General features: G+C 41.2%; 2 long non-coding RNA genes across 2 annotated transcripts; one reads left to right on the top strand and one right to left on the bottom strand.

The window, feature by feature from the left end:
* Positions 1–4,789: 4,789 nt before the first annotated feature.
* On the top strand, positions 4,790–6,900 carry LOC123762461 (uncharacterized). The gene is made up of 3 exons (XR_006773351.2): positions 4,790–5,105; positions 6,013–6,172; positions 6,653–6,900. It is a non-coding gene; the product is annotated as an uncharacterized lncRNA (long non-coding RNA).
* A 1,932-nt stretch (positions 6,901–8,832) lies between these two features.
* Positions 8,833–17,775, bottom strand: LOC138365185 (uncharacterized). The gene is made up of 2 exons (XR_011228727.1): positions 16,812–17,775; positions 8,833–8,931 (listed from the first exon to the last, which is right to left on the bottom strand). It is a non-coding gene; the product is annotated as an uncharacterized lncRNA (long non-coding RNA).
* Between the last annotated feature and the right edge of the window lie 662 nt (positions 17,776–18,437).

Genomic DNA, 18,437 nt, shown 5'->3' with positions numbered 1-18,437 from the left:
TGGCATTCTCATTGACCACAAGCTGAATTTCCAGGGACACATTCTAAATATATCTAAAAAAGTTTCAAAAACTGTGGGCATTCTTTCTAAGATCAGATACTATGTACCACGCCCTGCCCTGGTGACTCTCTATTACTCCCTTATCTATCCTTATCTCAACTATGGTATTTGTGCTTGGGGTTCTACTACCCAAAATCACTTACGTCCTCTAATTACCCAACACAAAGCCGCTATTAGAACAATATCCAACTCTGGCCCCAGACATCACTCGGTACCCCTACTCAAATCTCTTAATATGTTAGATATTAAGTCACTGCACATTCTCTCATGTGTATTATACATATATAAAACGCTAAACTATAATGCCAATCCTGATCTTAAAAGCTTCATAGTAGGTTGTAACAGAACCCATGAGCACCACACCAGAAATAAATACAGTTTTGATATTCCTAGAGTACGTCTTAATCAAACTAGAAATGCTCTGCAAATCAAGGGGCCCAGAATGTGGAATGACCTTCCCAACCATGTTAAAGACTGTACCTCTCTCAACCAGTTTAAGATAAAAACTAAACACTACCTAATAAATTCCCTGTAATCTACCTCACTCCTCTATTGTCAACCCATGTCTGTTATTTTCTTTTTTTTTTTTTTTTTTTAATCAACACTGTTTATCAACCTATTGTATTTGTGCTGCTTTTTCAGTCATGTTCCCCCTTTTTTTTATCTTTATTTGTATTTGTTCTCAACATCTTTTATTCTTTATGCTCAATTAGTATTAAGTTCTAGATATTAATGTTTTCTTGCCCGAAACGCATTGCGTAATAGTGGCTTTAGGCATTGTATGTACTAGCTCTATCTATATACCAATCCATTAATGTAACATCACTTGTATGTATATACCTTACCTGAATAAACATCTGAATCTGAATCTGAATCTGAATCTGAATCTGATATACGGTAGACTTGTACAGAGCCCCACCCCCCAAGGCCGAATTACTGACCCCGCTCAGGATGTAGCCCCCACAACAAGCTGACTATGTAGCTGTTTTAGATTCAGCTATTCAGAACAAAAGTTTCAAGTAGCACGGGCTATGGTGTGCCCGTAGTGGACTTAGCTGGCACAGGAGCGGGGCTGAGAAACTGATTAACTTCTGAGTACCTATATACGCACTGCTAGGTGAACAGAGCTATTACGTGAAAGGAAATGTGCCAACCATTCCTGTTCCGCCCGGTATTCGAACCCAGAATTCTGTATTGTGCGTCGAGAACGAATCCGACTGTACTACCGGGTATGGGAACCAATACCAGGTAATACTTAGCTTGTAAGTACAAAGTAGGTAGTACGGTAGTTGGGCTGAAACGCTATGCGTGCTAGTGGCTTTACAATAACGTAAATTCATTACTATGTACTCTCTTAACCCCAATGTACCACCTTGTATATAAATAAATAAAATAAATACCCTTCACAGGATGGGTATTGAGTTCAGTACTACCAACACACGTATTCTGTACCCCAACACATCTACCTGTATCATCACATGTCCTTTGTACCACCACATGTGTTCTGTATTTTCACGTGTACTCTATATACCCCTACCAGGGGCGCTGATGGCGGAGTGGACAGCACGCTGTACACGTAATCCTGCGGACCGGGGTTGGATTCCCGGCACCGGCGAAAAACAAAATTGGCAGGTTAACCAGACCACACACTAGAAAGTGAAGGTACGACGACGTTTCGGTCCGTCCTGGACCATTCTCAAGTCATCGACTTGAGAATGGTCCAGGACGGACCGAAACGTCGTCGTCCGTTCACTTTCTAGTGTGTGGTCTGGTCAATATACTTCAGCCACGTTATTGTGACTCATCGCCTGCAAAATGGGCAGGGTTTCTTTTACCCTGATGCCCCTGTTACCTAGCAGTATATAGGTACCTGCGAGTTAGACAGCTGTTACGGGCTGCTTCCCCCCCCCCCCATATCTATCTATCTCTCTCTCCCCTCTCTCTCTCTCTCTCTCTCTCTCTCTCTCTCTCTCTCTCTCTCTCTCTCTCTGTCTCTGTCTCTCTCTCTCTCTCTCTCTCTCTCTCTCTCTCTCTCTGTCTCTGTCTCTGTCTCTGTCTCTCTCTCTCTCTCTCTCTCTCTCTCTCTCTCTCTCTCTCTCTCTCTCTGTCTCTGTCTCTCTCTCTCTCTCTCTCTCTCTCTCTCTCTCTCTCTGTCTCTGTCTCTGTCTCTGTCTCTCTCTCTCTCTCTCTCTCTCTCTCTCTCTCTCTCTCTCTCTCTCTCTCTCTCTCTCTCTCTCTCTCTGTGTGTGTGTTAGAAAAAGTTAGTAGTTAGTATAACAGTTGATTGAAAAAATTGGGTAATATATGTGAAAAGATTATTAATAATTAGCAAAACAGTCAATTTATTATACAGTTCGTGCATCCTGGGAATAGTCTGTAATTAGACCTTGTGGAATACAGAGCCCAGAGGACGGCACGGAGACCTTGTGGGACTGAGCACAGAGGACGGCACGGAGACCTTGTGGGACTGAGCCCAGAGGACGGCACGGAGACCTTGTGGGACTGAGCACAGAGTGCTCGAAATTTAGCTAAATCATTTGCTGGTAAGGAGGGAATTGATTACCATCTTTGATTGCCTCTGAGCAGCCTGAGGGCAGCAATATTCCGAGAAAATAAAGAAAATCTAGTTGACTTGAGGCGAAGTTAAATAATAAATAATAATTATTAATATTAAAATTATAATTAAGGTTTATAGTTCGCCTATGGTATACAAAGCTACCACCTGTTGTATAATACAATAGTGTATGCTTTGAAAATCTTAGAGAATGAATTGCAGAAACGTCAACAGAAAACGATGTGACGTTGGCCTATCTATGGGGAGAACTACTGCAAACAGGATAGATAAATGTATTTATTTATTTATTGTATTTATCTATGCATTTATTTATTTATATACAAGAAGATACATTGGGTTTATGAGAGTACAGAGACTTCAAGTTTTACATACATAAAGTGGATAATGAATAAAGGGATAAAGTTGTGGATAAAGGGTCCACAAGCCACATGATGTTTATGTGGTCCACTACCACCCAAAAGGATAGGTATGGGACCCACTACCTCCTGTTGGATGGGTATGGGATCCACTACTGCCCACAGAATGGGTATGGGGTTTACTACCGGCAAGAAGATGGGTATATGGTCCATTACCACCCACAGGATGGGTATGGGAGTTCACTCCCGCCCACAGGGTGGGTATGGGGATCCACTACCATCCACAGGATGGCTAAGGGTTCCACTACCACCTGTAGGATAGGTATTGGGCCTATAACCGCCCATAGGATGAGTATGAGGTCGACTGCCCTCCACAGGATTGGTATGGGGCGGGTCCACTACCACACACATGTAGGCTGAAGTGGACCCCATACGCATCCTGTGGGCTTTAATGGACCCCATACTTACCTTGTGGTTGGTAGTGGACCCCATTAAATGGTAGTGGAGCTCATTAAGATCCTACAGGTGGTAGTGGACCCCATACACATCGAGTGACTATTTTTGGACCCTATATCCATCCTGAGGACACACTGGCAGAGTTGAAGGTAGCAATGTTCAGTGTACAAGTTCCCAAGTAGGAAGTATTGAGAGGCAAGACCGAGGAGAGGCATCAACATCAGAGGCTGTTGTCACGTGACAGACTTTACGTGGTGAGAAGCAATGTCGTGTTATGTTATCCCGTCGTTGTAGATGTTCTTTGGTACCCCAAGACGGTGTTAGTTGCATTCCTTACTGTCTGGCTGTGGTCGTCTGAGATGGAGGCTACGTAAGACGTTATAAGCTTATAAATCGCCAGGTAAACATAGAGCTGTAACAGGCGGAACTGAAGAGGGTTGGAACTGCAAAGGACGTGTAGGAAGGGGGTGGCAACCGCCTGACATCCTATAAGACTCGTCTTGAGACTTATACTCCAGGCGTTCGAGGAGTACCTTGGGGAGACGGAGACAGGAAGAGCAAGGAAGGTGACAAGAAGTCTTGTTTTGAAGAGGAGAGGAGCGCCGAGGACCCATCCGGCGTCACGTGGTGATCGTCGAGGACGCCACTTGCGCAGAAATATTGTGAACAATGTCATCCTGGACGTTAATAGTTATTATAAAGCATAAATGTTGACACTTGAATACGTTAAAATCATTTAATTTGTTATTGACGAGGAATATCATAAATCAAGTGAAAGGAAATATTTAACATCATCTAGTGTTGTCATGAACTTTGGGTTATTTGGTTGCTTAGTCTGTTATTGCATATCCTGTATATTGTAGTTGACGAGGGGCCATTAACAGTTCTTGAGTGACCGACGAATAATACTTCACTGGCGATTACATTGGAAATGTTACTCTGTTGTCATGTTGTTCAGTTGCAACATTTACAATGGAATGTTGTATTTGGTTTGTGAATTAGATTTTGCAACCCGTCCTGGGACCAAGTGCATTTCATGCAGCGGTCGACCCCAAAGACGCATTCATCAATTTTAACATTGTGTTCACTGAAAACAGAGCTTTACTCAAATATAATATAGTATTATGATATATTAGTATATTGTGCATATTTCGGCACTGGTTAGGTTATGTTGGCGAATAATTGTATTTATAGTACGTTGGTGAAGCATTTATAGCGTTGTGGTTCGAACAAAAGTCGTCAGCGAAGCACTTGTTCCGGAAGTGTTGGGACATCATCAGTTGTGAGTCATGTGTAAACCGATTTTGAATCTTAAACAGACGGTTTGGCGGGTGCATGGAATGGACTTTGGGTCTTTGTTTGAAGGACAGGCTGGAATTGGAAATTAACAAGTTCAAACATTCGAGCTGGGAATCATTATTGGTTCATCAGAGCCTCGCTCGTATTTGGGGAGGTGAAGGAGTGGTTGTTGGCCATTGATAATTGACACTTCAGACTCGGAAAATGTTAACGAATGGAGTGAGTTTGAGGGTGAATATGTCAACCAGTCAGCGGCCGGGTGTGGTTGCCTGCTGGATATAAAGGGAGGATGAAACACACATCACGTCAGTGTGTTTTACCTCACTTTTGGTGGATAGTTCTAGGCTCGTCTCTTGAAGGTAAGTTGTATGTGGAGGGTCTCTCCTTATTCCTTGTTGCGTCCTCCCTTCCCCTTTTAATGGAGGGGTGGTGAAAAATGTTTGATTTGGCTTGAACTGAGTGTTAGGTTAAGTGCCCATAATGCTGCGTGTGGCATTATAGCAGGCAAAGTAGCCTGTGATACTGTTCCAACCCTCGTGTCATAAGAGAAGCTAGCCTTTAATGCCTGGCTTAAACCTTAAGTGTTAGATGTATTAAAAATTTGAAGTGTACAATGGGGTTACTAGGTAAAAGTACAAAATCCAAATTTGAAGTTTAATGACTAAAATCGGCAGATTATAAAAGAAATCCTAGTAATGGGAAAGTCTATTAAAGGGTCAATAGTGAAAATGTAAAGACAAAGTAGGTTCTGTTAATGTTTTAGGATGTCTATGCATTTATTCCCCTCGCATAAACGCTGTGGTAGCTATTGAAAAATAGCTATAGTTGCATTTCGGTAGCATATATCAGTAACGAATTGTGGCTATTTTGTGTGTAAAAAGTAAACTATCGTTCAGGTCAGGAACTTTCCCTGATAACTACAGATACGAGAGTCAGAACCCCGAGGGTGTAAAGAAGGTTGACAAACGCATTTTGAAATACAATTAAAGACGCTAATCTCCGGACACTTCCCCCACAGTGGATTGCTGTAGAAGTTGTAGATCGGCAATGTACGGTATAGAGCTTCACGTAGTTTCAAAGTTAATTAGGACCATGTAAAGTAAAATGTAGACGGGTGATAAGCTTTTCATCTATTTTAGTCTAAACAGACTACGTAAGAACAGTAAGTTTTAAAGTGTATAATAAGTGTGTAAAAGTGTAAGTTTCAAAAATTTAAAGTATGTACAGTTCCCCCCCAGAGACACTAATTTGAAAATTTTCTTTCAGTTCTATATTACGGTCAACAGTCCACTGGGGAAGCGGCACCCTAGTTCTTCCTGCACTTAAGATAGCAGTTTCCTTTGGTGCCAGAACCCCAAGCCTAAGTCTCCCAGCGTTCAAGGACACGGAACACTACAGTGCATCATGTGGAATACCTTGTGACATGGTAAATAAATTTTTTTGTTGGTTAAACGCCATAATCTGCATAATGTTTGGATCACCCAAGATGGCAGTTTGAATCTTAACATAGCTGTTATTGTTCCCACTTAGTAAAAATTGAATTTGAAAAACTTTCGGCTAGGAAAGTAGGTGTTTGGTATGAACCATTTCTCATGGTGCCTAAATACAAGGGTATAAAATAAAAGGGTACAGATGGGTTAAAGGTAACCCTAAGGAAGTAGTCTTGGCAGAAGTTTGCAGGTAGTTATTAGGAAATGAGATGAAAAAAATAGGGTTATTCCCATAGGTGTTTTTTAGTTATAAAAGTGAAATACATGTGCATTAAAGTGTGGTGACCCTCTCTCCCTCTTTGAGTCACCGTTCCCCCCCCCCCTTTTTTTTTTTTAGTGGATAACTACCAATATATCTGAATTGCTAACATTTCCTCAATATTTGTTAATTGATTAGCATCTCTGCGTTCTGACAGGGCGACTTTGATTGTTGGCGCCTGAGGCGGCTAGTTTGTGGACCCCGTACTCTTCCTGTGAGCAGTGGCGCCAAAGGTCCCATCAGACCTCGTCTTGGAATATTAGAACTTCAACAATCATTAAACACCTTAGTTACATGTCAGCAGGCAGCAATATTTAGGTAAAATATAATAGAGTATAATGGCAGTTAATTAGTTAATAATAATAGATCTATAGTTTACGTAAGACAAAACCCAAGATTCAAGAAGATTACAAATTCTTGAGGCAATTCACATAAGAATAGAGCGACCTACCATGAACACCCAAATCACGGAACTATTTACTCTACCCACCATGAGAGTAAGGACAAGATAAGAACATATCGATGCCAACACAGAAGACAATGTCCAACATAACAGGCCAATTACACTGGATTAATCTTTGTGTTTAGATAGGAGATGCCTCGTATGGGCCAATAAGCCTTCTGCAGCCCCTATGTTTATCCCTTGTGTATCCCCCCATGTTTTTCACCTTCATTGTATTATCACCTGACCTAATGCGGGTATAAAATCAACTAGTATTGTAAGATCTGTTCACTTGAGAATGAACCATGGAGGTTCGAAACGTCGTGCAAATTATACAAATAAGTGTAATACACTCTATAGTAAATCACTTCTTTTCTTCACCTTAAAAGTACGAAAATGAGTTTTGGAGAACTCCTATTCCAATTAAGCCCTGATGCTAAGAAAATAGTTAGAGGGATAGAAGCCCTAAACCAGAAAATAATAAATACAGAATATGCGGTCATATTCAATGGAACAAGTTTACGTAAGGTATACAGCTACCACCTCTGGCTCTTTAATGTAGTATTTTGTATGATATAAAGGGTTAATAATTAAGATTGCTAAATCGTGAGCGAAGATAATAGCTGTTTACGGATGAATGTTCTTGGAAAAAAAGTGATACTTAATATAAATGGTTTTTTCCCAAACTGTTTTTAAACTCCTGAATTACTTAACTTACAGTACCTCTGATTAATTTGCGCATTTGATGGTGCTACATAGCCTTCCCGGTTTGGTGCCTTCTTTTGATAATTACTTACAGTACATGCTGTTAGCATTTGGGAGAAATGCTCATGACTAAAGTTGTTGGAAAATAAAATTTGTGTAGGATGTTGACTTGAAATGACTAGCTTTGTTTGTAATTAATAAAGATGGGACAAGATACTTAGTGTGCCATTTAAAACGGGAACTGTTAAACTGGTGGTACAGGTATGAACAATACCTGTACTGTTAAACTGGTATAATCTGAATAGATTTGCATAAAGGTAAAAAAATGGTAATAACTTAAACAATATAGCATTGGCTAAATGTAAATTGCCATTGAAGTGCAGTTGTGGATAGTTTCTCAAATGACATTTACTGAAACTTGGCAAATTGATGCCATATATATTTATATTTCTAAATTAGATCTTTACTACTGCTACTAGAATATGTAGGAAAGGTAAATTCCTTAAAGAAATTTTCTCCATCTGAATTTCAAAAGTACTGAATGCTAATTTGAAAAGTAAAGCAAGATTGGCTTTAAATCTGAAATATTTTTCAGGTGAAAGTGATTATGATGCATGGACTGGCTTGGAGTGAGGCTCCTTTACTCTGCAAAAGGAAATCTACAAAAATGGGTGAGTTTGAATTTGATGTTTTAGCTATATCAATGACCTAATCTTAATTCTCTTATCTAGTCCATTTATAGGTGTGTAACCATGTCCTACTGTTACAACCCACAGGGGATGATGCAGTTTGTACTGATCCTACCCCATTTCATAAAAGGGGACCAGGCAGTCCTGCAGATTTCCCTGGCTTGGCTTTTTCAGAGCTTTGCTCTACTACCCATCTAATAGATGGACTAGATTTGCATAGGTTTAGGGACCCTTAACAATGGTTACATTGTTAATTCTCACAGGGCTTGTTTGCTGAATGGATCTAAAACTTTAGTGCCTGGCATGCATTGTACAGTGCTTTCAGTAAAGCATATGTACAATGTGTTGATGGCACTAAAGTGGTGGATGTAATGCACCCATTCAGGGAACAAGCTTTGCACTAAAATCAGAGGAAGGGATAGGCCTTGCTGAGCCAATTTTAAAAGATTGGGTGGTAGGATTTTTTGGGCTTATTAGGCATTGGTGATAATAAAAGTAGTGTCCCTGTTTAATGTTTATTTTTCTTTTACAGGTGATTGTCTCTGGAGTTGTCTTGGCCTTTTGGATCTTCTGTTCATCTAGGAGCATCTGTCCCACAACCTGAAACAGTAATAAATATTAGACGTATTATAAATACTATATGTAAAACTTATTAAATAAAACAATTTTAATGAAACTACTTTATATACCTTATCCTGAAATTATGCTGGAAATTATTGTTTATTACTATTGATGCAATGTTTAAACATCTGAAATTTTTTTACTTTGAAAATAAATACTTGGCAAAATTTACACCTATTTGTAACTTGCATAGGTGCATGCAAAATGCATTGAAAAGATGTAAAAGTGGACTACCTACTCAATTTACATAAACTAACAAATATTGCAAATTAGTCTGAAATATTAAAGTTGAAGAAACTTTAGTCAATATTTTAGTTTTCATATTTGAAAGTAAATTTAAAGCTATGCAACACCTAAGCTTTGTACAAATTATAATTAAACTCAAGATCATTGTTAAATTTACAAAACATTAGAACAGTGACACTGAAGCATCTATACAACATTGTTTTCACAAAGTCTTTGGTAACTTAAATTTAATCAAAGCTCTTAAATGATTTGTCTGCCAAACTCTTCAGATATTCTGAAATATTTTACCTAGATTAAAACCATCATTGTTTGAAAGGGCAAAACAGATTAATGTCAATTAGTTTGACCTAACATCTGCAAGGTCCTGAAGGAATGGAATTTTTTTTTTGTAAAACTGTTTGCTAAAAACAAACCCTGCCTAATGAACCTGCATTTTTTTTAGAAATGGTAATTGCAACATTACCAAAGGCCATTGTTTTAATAGCCAAAGTACCAAATGAAAGACCAAGAAGCAACAAACAGGTACATGGTAGAAAGGACAAAAGAATGGTTATGAGGACCCTTTCATTTGTTAAAGAAATGACTGGGAAAAATGCTGTCATACCACAAGGGGTCTTAACCCTCGTCATATACATCACTGACATTAATCTAAATTACCAACCACAAAAATTGCTGATAACATGTTATAAAGAATATAATATTGAGGCCTTAATGCAGATCTCTAACTCTACAAATAGTAACAAGACTGGCAATTTCTTAATACAAAACAGAAAAAAATCCAAGACCTTGCACATGAGCCAGAACAATCCATATCACAACTACCACATTAAAATGAAACAACAATGAAGGCAAGGTAATTACCAAAAGAAGGCACCAAACCGGGAAGGCCATGTAGCACCATCAAAGTGCGAAATAATCAGAGGGCGCTAAATATCACCAAGAATGCCAATACGAGAACAAAAACGCAAAAGGCGAATGATATCAAAAGTATCCGATTCACCTAGAATTCTATCGAGGGACAAGTGACTGTGAGGGACGGTCGGAAAGCAAGACACACGCTCGTCCTGGAAGTCAGGACATTCAACAAGGATATGCACAACTGTAAGAGGGACAACGCAATTCGGACAATAAGGAGCAGGGCGGCGCTCCATTAAGTGACCGTGGGTTAAGCGGGTATGACCAACCCACAGCCGTGCCAAAGCAGTGTCCCACCGCCGGTTACGGTGGTAGGAGGAAGGCCACTGGGACACACTAAGTTTGAGAGTACGCAGCTTGTTACCAACCACAGAGGACCAACAACCCTGCCAACGGGGAAGAATGAATAACAGGATAAAAGTCGGAATAAGGAATACCTTTACGGGAGATGGGACAAGAACGGATAGCTTCCTTAGAGGCAGCATCCGCACGCTCATTGAAACACCAATATGGCTGGGAACCCAGCAAAACTCTACTGATTTAAATTTACTAGAAATAAGAAACAGCCAATGTTGAATCTCAATGACCACCGGATGGACAGGATTAAAGGACCCTAGAGCCATGAGGGCACTACGAGAATCAACTACAACCACAAAGGAGGAATGAGAATGAGAAAGCAAGAGACAAAGAGCATAGAGAATAGCATAAAGTTCTGCCGTAAAGACGCTAGCCTCCGAAGGGAGGCGACACATGTAAGTACGGTCAGGAAAAACAACAGAGTAGCCCACACCATCCGCAGACTTAGACCCATCAGGGAAGATGGAAATAGAGTGGGAGTGCGAAGAAAAGTGCTCAAGGAAGAGGCTTTTCAGAATTGTAGGAGGGGTAAAGGCTTTAGTAATACAAGTCAAGGACGTACAAAACTTGGGAAGGGGGACTCTCCACGGAGGTAATGAAGGAACAGTACGAGGAGAAACATTAGAAATATGAACAGAAAGAGAATCCTGTAAGTGAGATAACTGGACAGAAAGTGGGAGACAATGAAGAGGAACAGGAACCACAGGAGGAGGAAAAGTCAATGCACGACAGAGGCGAGAGCAAGGATGTTGGAAGGACCGCGCAAGATAGCGAAGACAGTAGCGATCACGGCAGTCCTGAAGAGAGAGAAAGCCAGTGTCAACATACAAACTAAGGGCGGGAGTCGAACGAAAGGCACCAGAGCCGAGACGCAACCCAGTATGGTGCAAAGCATCAAGACGGCGAAGAGTAGAAGGAGAAGCAGAAGAGTATGCAAGGGCAACCATAATCGAGTTTAGACAGGACGAGAGAGGAGTGCAAATAGAGGAGCGTGCGCCTATCCGCTCCCCAAGAAGTATGGGACAAAACCTTAAGGAGGTTAAGGGCCTTAGAGCATTCAACTCGGAGGCAAGAGATATGGGCTGACCAAGACAAACGAGTGTCAAAGACTAACCCCAAAAGCTTCGCGGAATCCCTGTACACAATGAGATGACCATAAAGCAACAACAATGAAGTAAAGGTCCTTTCAGTAAGAATCTATCATTCACTGAAAGTTGCTGCAGTTAAAAATAAAAGAAAATACAAGTCCCTGGAAATAAACAAGCAACCTTTTTGACTAAGGAAAAGAAGGTAGTTATTCTACTGTATAAATCTAACATAGAGGAGGTTCCCCCCCCCCCACCTTCCCTTTCAGAAAAACATCTACTTTTGAAAAAGTTTAACATTGGCCAACAAAAATGATTCCAGAACTAAATTGCCTAATACCAGGAACAACTGAGAGCCATGACAAACACTGCAACCCTCTCCTACCCCCAAATCTTATGCTATTTATTATCCAAGGTAATTTGAGATACTATACTGTACTTCCTACAGACGAGTCTAGTGAGAGGGTGATCTCCTGGCGATTAAATTGAAGCACGATACAGGTGTCAACGAACATCAGTCAGCCCACTTGTCAGCACAGTGGATAACTAATGACATCATAATCTGCAGTGTTGTATGCCTCCCTGTGGCCATTTAAATCAATAAAACACAGGGTTGTGGCAATGTTTACAGCATAAGGCAAGGTATAGAGGAATCCTGGAATGCCATGTAATGTGTAGTCCTTGAATGTGCTTTAGGCAACCAAACTGAATAACAACATTTCTGGTGTTCGGCTATATAATCCGAGTTTCTCATTCGGTATAATGTTTTAAACCTAAATAGGAATTCACTTTAAAGGTCAATTTATTTGGAAAGTGCTAACCAGATTCCAAATTACTGAGCTCTGAAAGTACTACAAGGCAAGTTTAACCGAATGAGTGTTTGCCTATCCATACCCCCATGAGGTATGTGACAACACTGAATAAAGAAAGGGTCTTTGAGCATTCACCGTGCAGGTATTTGACATGACCAATATAGCAAAGTGTTAAAGATCATTCTAAGCAGTTCTGCACAATCCATATACTATCAATTAATATAATTGTACAATGGTGCTTGGTGGATGATATTTCCTATTAAAACTCATTGGACAACTGTTTGTATTAGACATTTTAAACCTACAAATGGTAGCCCTAGATATCGCACTACAGTATTAATTACAAGATGAACAATGTAAAATCAATACCACAACAGCAAAGGATGACGGCTTTTCAACAACCGACAAACACACAGGTCTAACACCAGCCATCCCGAGAGAGGACGTCCCAAGCATGTACACCCCACAACTTTACATCACCTTTGCTACCTCACGCGAGCACGCAACAGCATGAGGATGCCATACTCCCAAACCAACTCCATGCACTTTGAGGCTTTAACAACTCAACATTTAAAAAGTTGATTTAAAAAATCAAACACCTGAATTTTTCCCTAATTAAATTTACTAGGGAAATGCACACCAAGCCATGAAACTTACAATGAAGATGAACAAACTACACACAACTGTCACCAAACTTCCACATACCACCCCCCTCTCACTCCTGCCCTCCCTCCTTAGGTGCTCTGATTGGCTGAGCACCTGAGCCACCACCACTCACCTCTTGTTGTGAGAGCCTAAAGCATGTTTGGTTGCACTTTAAAAGTTCCCGAGTGTACTCGCCTAATTGTGAGTACCGCCTGCCCGGTTCACCATTTTGTTTTTCAATCTACCTCAATTTACCCCTTTACAGTCAAATATTATGCAAAATTCTGTTTAAGACTTGTCCCTTCTTAACTTAAATAACTGCTTTGGCCATCTGCAATCTTTCTAGGTGGGTAAAAATGACTCTTGAGGCCAGAAAGGACTTATCAGACGGCGATCATAACAATACGGTACACACACAAAATCACAACCTGATATACACCAAGCAGAAAATCCACTGGAGCTGTGAGGCGACGTAAACCCTTGCCCAAGGCACTGGCAGCTGCATACTCTACCACAGTATATTACTGACTTTGTAAAAGTCTTACAACCGGATTTCCCCATAAATCACAGCAAGTTTTGAGGCCCTCCTTGAGTCAACGTCTTACGTAAGACCTACAAGCGCTCAGGTGAAGGCTGAAGCATTTCAACACCATACGCCCCAACTACAAATACACAGTTGAGAGGCGGGACCAAAACGTGATTTTCTGTGTGTGCCTGAAGTTGGGGCATACGGTCTTGCTTCACCCTTCACTTTACCCTTCACCGGCGTACTTCAGGGGTTTTATTTAATACTTGGACTGGCTTCAGTAGGGTCTCCAGACTTTCTGTGGCTTCACAAGTGTCACGTGAATCCCCTGCATAGCAGTGGAACTGCCTTTTCCCTTCACCTTCAATGCCTCTGCACTGGAAGTATACATCTACACCAGCCCAGAAGAGTCATCAGTCCTGCCACCTCTCCATACCCCCCAGGGCCTGGCACGGCCTGGTACGAGGCAAGCCGGGCGCCACTGCTAACTGGCAGTTTGTCCCCACAAACAAGCAGTTAGCTGCCTTCAACTGACAGTGGTACAGCTCAACACAAAGGCACCGCCAGCCACAACGAGCAGTTTGCTAGTTGACCAGATGTCCACCTCGTGTTGACACTGGATGAGTCATCACCGCCGGACTATATAAAGAGCGCTGCCTCCCTGGAGAGGCAATCTCTCCCTTAGTGCTCTAGGATCACCTTGGTGTCTCTAACCCGTCGTCCACTTCCAGCCAACATCGTGTGACTGATGCCATGGTGGTATGGTAGCTGTCTTCAGAACACCAGTATATCTTCATACTTTTATTCATTGCTTATAGTTTATTTTTTGCATTTAAGGTCATACTAACTTGTTCACCTTTGCATTACATGATAAAGTATTGTCATGTGTTATTTTTGTTCATTACTATTTCAGTAAATTGTTTAATTATTTATTTGATAATTTTCATTTGTTTCCACCTGCAACTTACACACTGCAAGGCCAATAGCAGCATTTCTTTCATTTATGTGAGGGAGAGCCATACCATCTTGGTTCAGTATAGCTGTGATACCATAACCCGTCACACAAGATATCCAGTTGTAAGACTTTTACCATCAGTGGTGGTAGAGTATGCAACTGGCAATGCCTTTGTTACAGGTTCGCTTCATCTCACAGCCCCAGTGGATTTTCTCATACATTTGAATACATGAAACAACTTTATTTGATACATTCCAAACCAAAGTACTGTACAGTACAGTAATTATCAAACCATCAAATTTGTGGGATAATCATAGTGCGCTAAATATCACTAACGTCGTCAAATTTTTCGAAGAAATTAGGCTCGTAACCCGAATAGTTCATAAATATTCATTCGTAAGCCGAGGTGTCACTATACTGTATATAACTAAAAAATTAAACTCAGGATTACAGTACTTTCAACCCCCACCCCTTTTGCTCTACTCCATCGCCACCTACCTTCACCCCCTTCTATGATGTACTCTTCCATAGACACCTACCTTTGCCCCCCTCCTCCCCTCTACTCCTCCATCATCACCTACCTTCACACCCCCTCCCTTCTCCTCCTCCATCGTCACCTTCCTTTCACCCTCCTCTATGATGTACTCTTCCATAGACACCTACGTTCACTGCATATAATGCTCCCCTCTACTCCTCCATCGTCACCTACTTTCACCCCCCCCTCCGCTCTACTCCTCCAGGGTCGCAGACAATTTCACGAGCGTGAGAACTACGAGTTCTCTAACTACTCTCACACTCCTACTCTCTCACCAGTGAGGGGGAGGGAAGGAGGGAGGAAATGAAGGAAGAAAGGTGGGGGAGAGAGAATAGGCAGGGGGGAGGAGGGCCTAGATACATTTCTTCCATATAGATAGGTAGACTGAGGGAGAGCTGCTTGCCAAGAGCCCTATCAGACAGGCTTCCTATTCCTCAACCCTCCCTAATATGCCACATCCTGGTCAGGACAACTTGCTCGATTGTTATTCTTGGTGTGACTCGAGAACTGACCTTGAGGCGGGGAATGGGCATGGATTATCTCCCTGGGGCACGCACCTCCCTGCCCCACCTCTCTCTCTCTCTCTCTCACATAATCTATCAAGGGTCTAACATGAGGTCATTGTGCCTACCAGAAGTGTATATGTCCAAGGCTGGCCACCTGTCTGGACCATTCAAATGTATAAACACGTAATTAGTCTATTAAAATTATATATAATGCTACAATTATAAATTAATTTGTTCATGGTCATTCGTTTATCAGTATTTTAATGAGGTATATATACGCATGTATGTATACGTTGACGTACACATATATGATTATGTGTATAGAATGATTATGATTATGTGTAATCATATATGAATATATCTAATGGAATGCATTAGTAAGTGGCTAAGTGGCTAGTGGCTCGGTGGAGGCTGACTCCATACACAGGTTCAAGTGTAGATATGATAGAGCCCAATAGGCTCAGAAACCTGTACACCTGTTGATTGACGGTTGAGAGGTGGAACTAAAGAGCCAGAGCTCAACCCCAGCAAGCACAATTAGGCGAGTATATGAACGAATGCACATGTACACTTTCAAATGAATTAAGATACCTTGAGATACACAATGACTTAGTTTAAATAGTTTAAACACATTATGGTACTGATTTTGACATGCTGATGTCTGGAAGGGAGAGGGGGTGTGGGGGGTTATTGTCTGAGGTGGAGGACCAGAGGAGGGGGTCAGTGGAAGGATGGTGGCTGGAGGGATGCCATTGTTCTAATGGTTATGAAAACAATTATTGATGGCAGGAATTCAGTGGGTGTGTACTTCACCCGCACCATCACCATACTGTGCCCTGCTACAACCCCCCCCCCACTCCACCCATGCTGTGCGGGGCGTATTACACATTATGGGATAACCGACTGTCTGTCCATTCCTGTCTGCTCGTTATGCTGCCCTTCCTTTTGAAAATTGTCTGCTTTATCGACTTCCTTCAAGACCACACGTTAGCCTCTTATCACGCCCTCTTACCACTCTCAGGGAGCCGGCTCTTCTATACAATAGTTACCACTCAGTCCCCAAGGTGAAAGAGTGTCCGGGCATATGACTTGTTACGTGTACTTATTTGCGATTCGTTTGGGCTGTCACGTGTGGTGATTAGTGTTGGGTAAGGCTAGACCAGGTCAGGTCAGACTAGGCTAGGTAAGGCTAGGCCAGGTCTGGTCTGGTCAGGTCTGGCTAGGCCAGGTCAGGCCAGGCTAGGCAGGGTGAGAGAAGTAAAGCGGCAGGTACTTACGTTTCCGAGAAAGTAGCGGCGGTAGTATATTGTTGATTTAGATTCGACGACATCCTGAAGCTAGTAGGTGGCGGCCTCATCGCTCTCGAACTTCTTGTTGTTGTAGGGGATACGAGGCACACCCAATATCCCCCTTACATTGATCACATCGCACACTAATATTTTTACTATTTCGGACACCAGATTTGTCTGTTTCGTATATGTATAATTGTTCAATATTAAAACCACAATAGAATGCTCTAAGTACTTTCGTATATTAATACATCTTCAGAAGGAATGGTTCGCTCTGAAGATGTATTAATATAAGAAAGTACTAAAGGAAATTCCTGTTTCAATTCTTCCTCCGTGGTCTGACACTCTTATTATATATTGTATATACTGAATTATATATACTATGCTTATATAATATATACTGAAATATTGTTACATTTAACGTATGAAACAAAGTATATATCTGTATTTTTAATAAAATATAAAACATTAATATTTATCAACGTATCTCTGTGAATTACATAATTTATCAGTATTGTACAGCCTGTGATCTCCACCTGGCTGGCCACTGATACCTAAGTAGCTTTCATGTGTCCGGACACCGGCGATAGGATTGTATTATTTAACTTTAAAGAGAGAGATATTTCTTGAAATGTTGTCACATTAACGTCTACATCTTCCTTCCTTCTGACATATAGATTTTAAGGTTAATTAGCATATATGGAAATAAATTACACAATTTATAGGCTGGTGTGAAGGGCTTCACACTCTTAGAGCAAGCCATCAAGAAACTGTACAGTATCAAATGCATATATCTTCGCTTTCGAGATACTGTACCGACGCTCAGTGCGCCCAACTCACACCAAAGTATCACCTGTGTACTTCTGTATATTCGACCAAATATATATATAGTATCTTAGTGTCTGTGTTTATTTGTCACCATACTTTACGTAACAATAGAACCGTTACATATACAACTACAAATATCTTCGGTTTTACTTAAAATATTTGTCTGGTAGAGGTTTTACATATAGATCGCGTTTCTGTCTTTCTTCTGACTAATAAATAATTTTGGTTTAATCAGTTATCAAGATGTTTTCAACAATATTCTTTCAGCGTTCGTCTTTTCCAACTTGGGCGACCCTTTTGGAAGCGCGATACTTGGGTTAACCCATCCTACAGTTGGGTCTGTTTCCAACTGGGGTTCGAATAACGTTACAGCCAGTGTCAATGCAAGGTGGTAACATGCGCGGAGAGCAATCTGCTAATTTATGGCTGGCAGCGCCTATGTGTTGAGGCTGCACCACTGCTAGTTGAAGGTGGCTACCTGCTTGTTTGTGAAGGCAAACGACGGGTTAGCTGAGATGCCCGGCTTGCCTTCAAGTCGTACATGCCAGGCCCTGAGGGGTACGGAGAGGTGGAGAGGTGGCAGGACTAATGACTCATCTGGGCTGGTGTAGAGGTAAACTTCCAGTACAGAAGCATTGAGGGTGAGTGGAAAAGGCAGTTCCACTGCATGCTATGCAGGGGATTCATGTGACAATATGAAAACAACTTTGGTGGTTTTGATTTGTCACTTACAAATCACAAAATAAACTCTGTGTATCTAATCAACCAAACACGTAGACATAAACT

This window comes from Procambarus clarkii, chromosome 2, assembly GCF_040958095.1.
Source record: "Procambarus clarkii isolate CNS0578487 chromosome 2, FALCON_Pclarkii_2.0, whole genome shotgun sequence".
NCBI lineage: Eukaryota > Metazoa > Arthropoda > Malacostraca > Decapoda > Cambaridae > Procambarus > Procambarus clarkii.
This window is presented reverse-complemented; position numbering and strand designations above follow the sequence as displayed.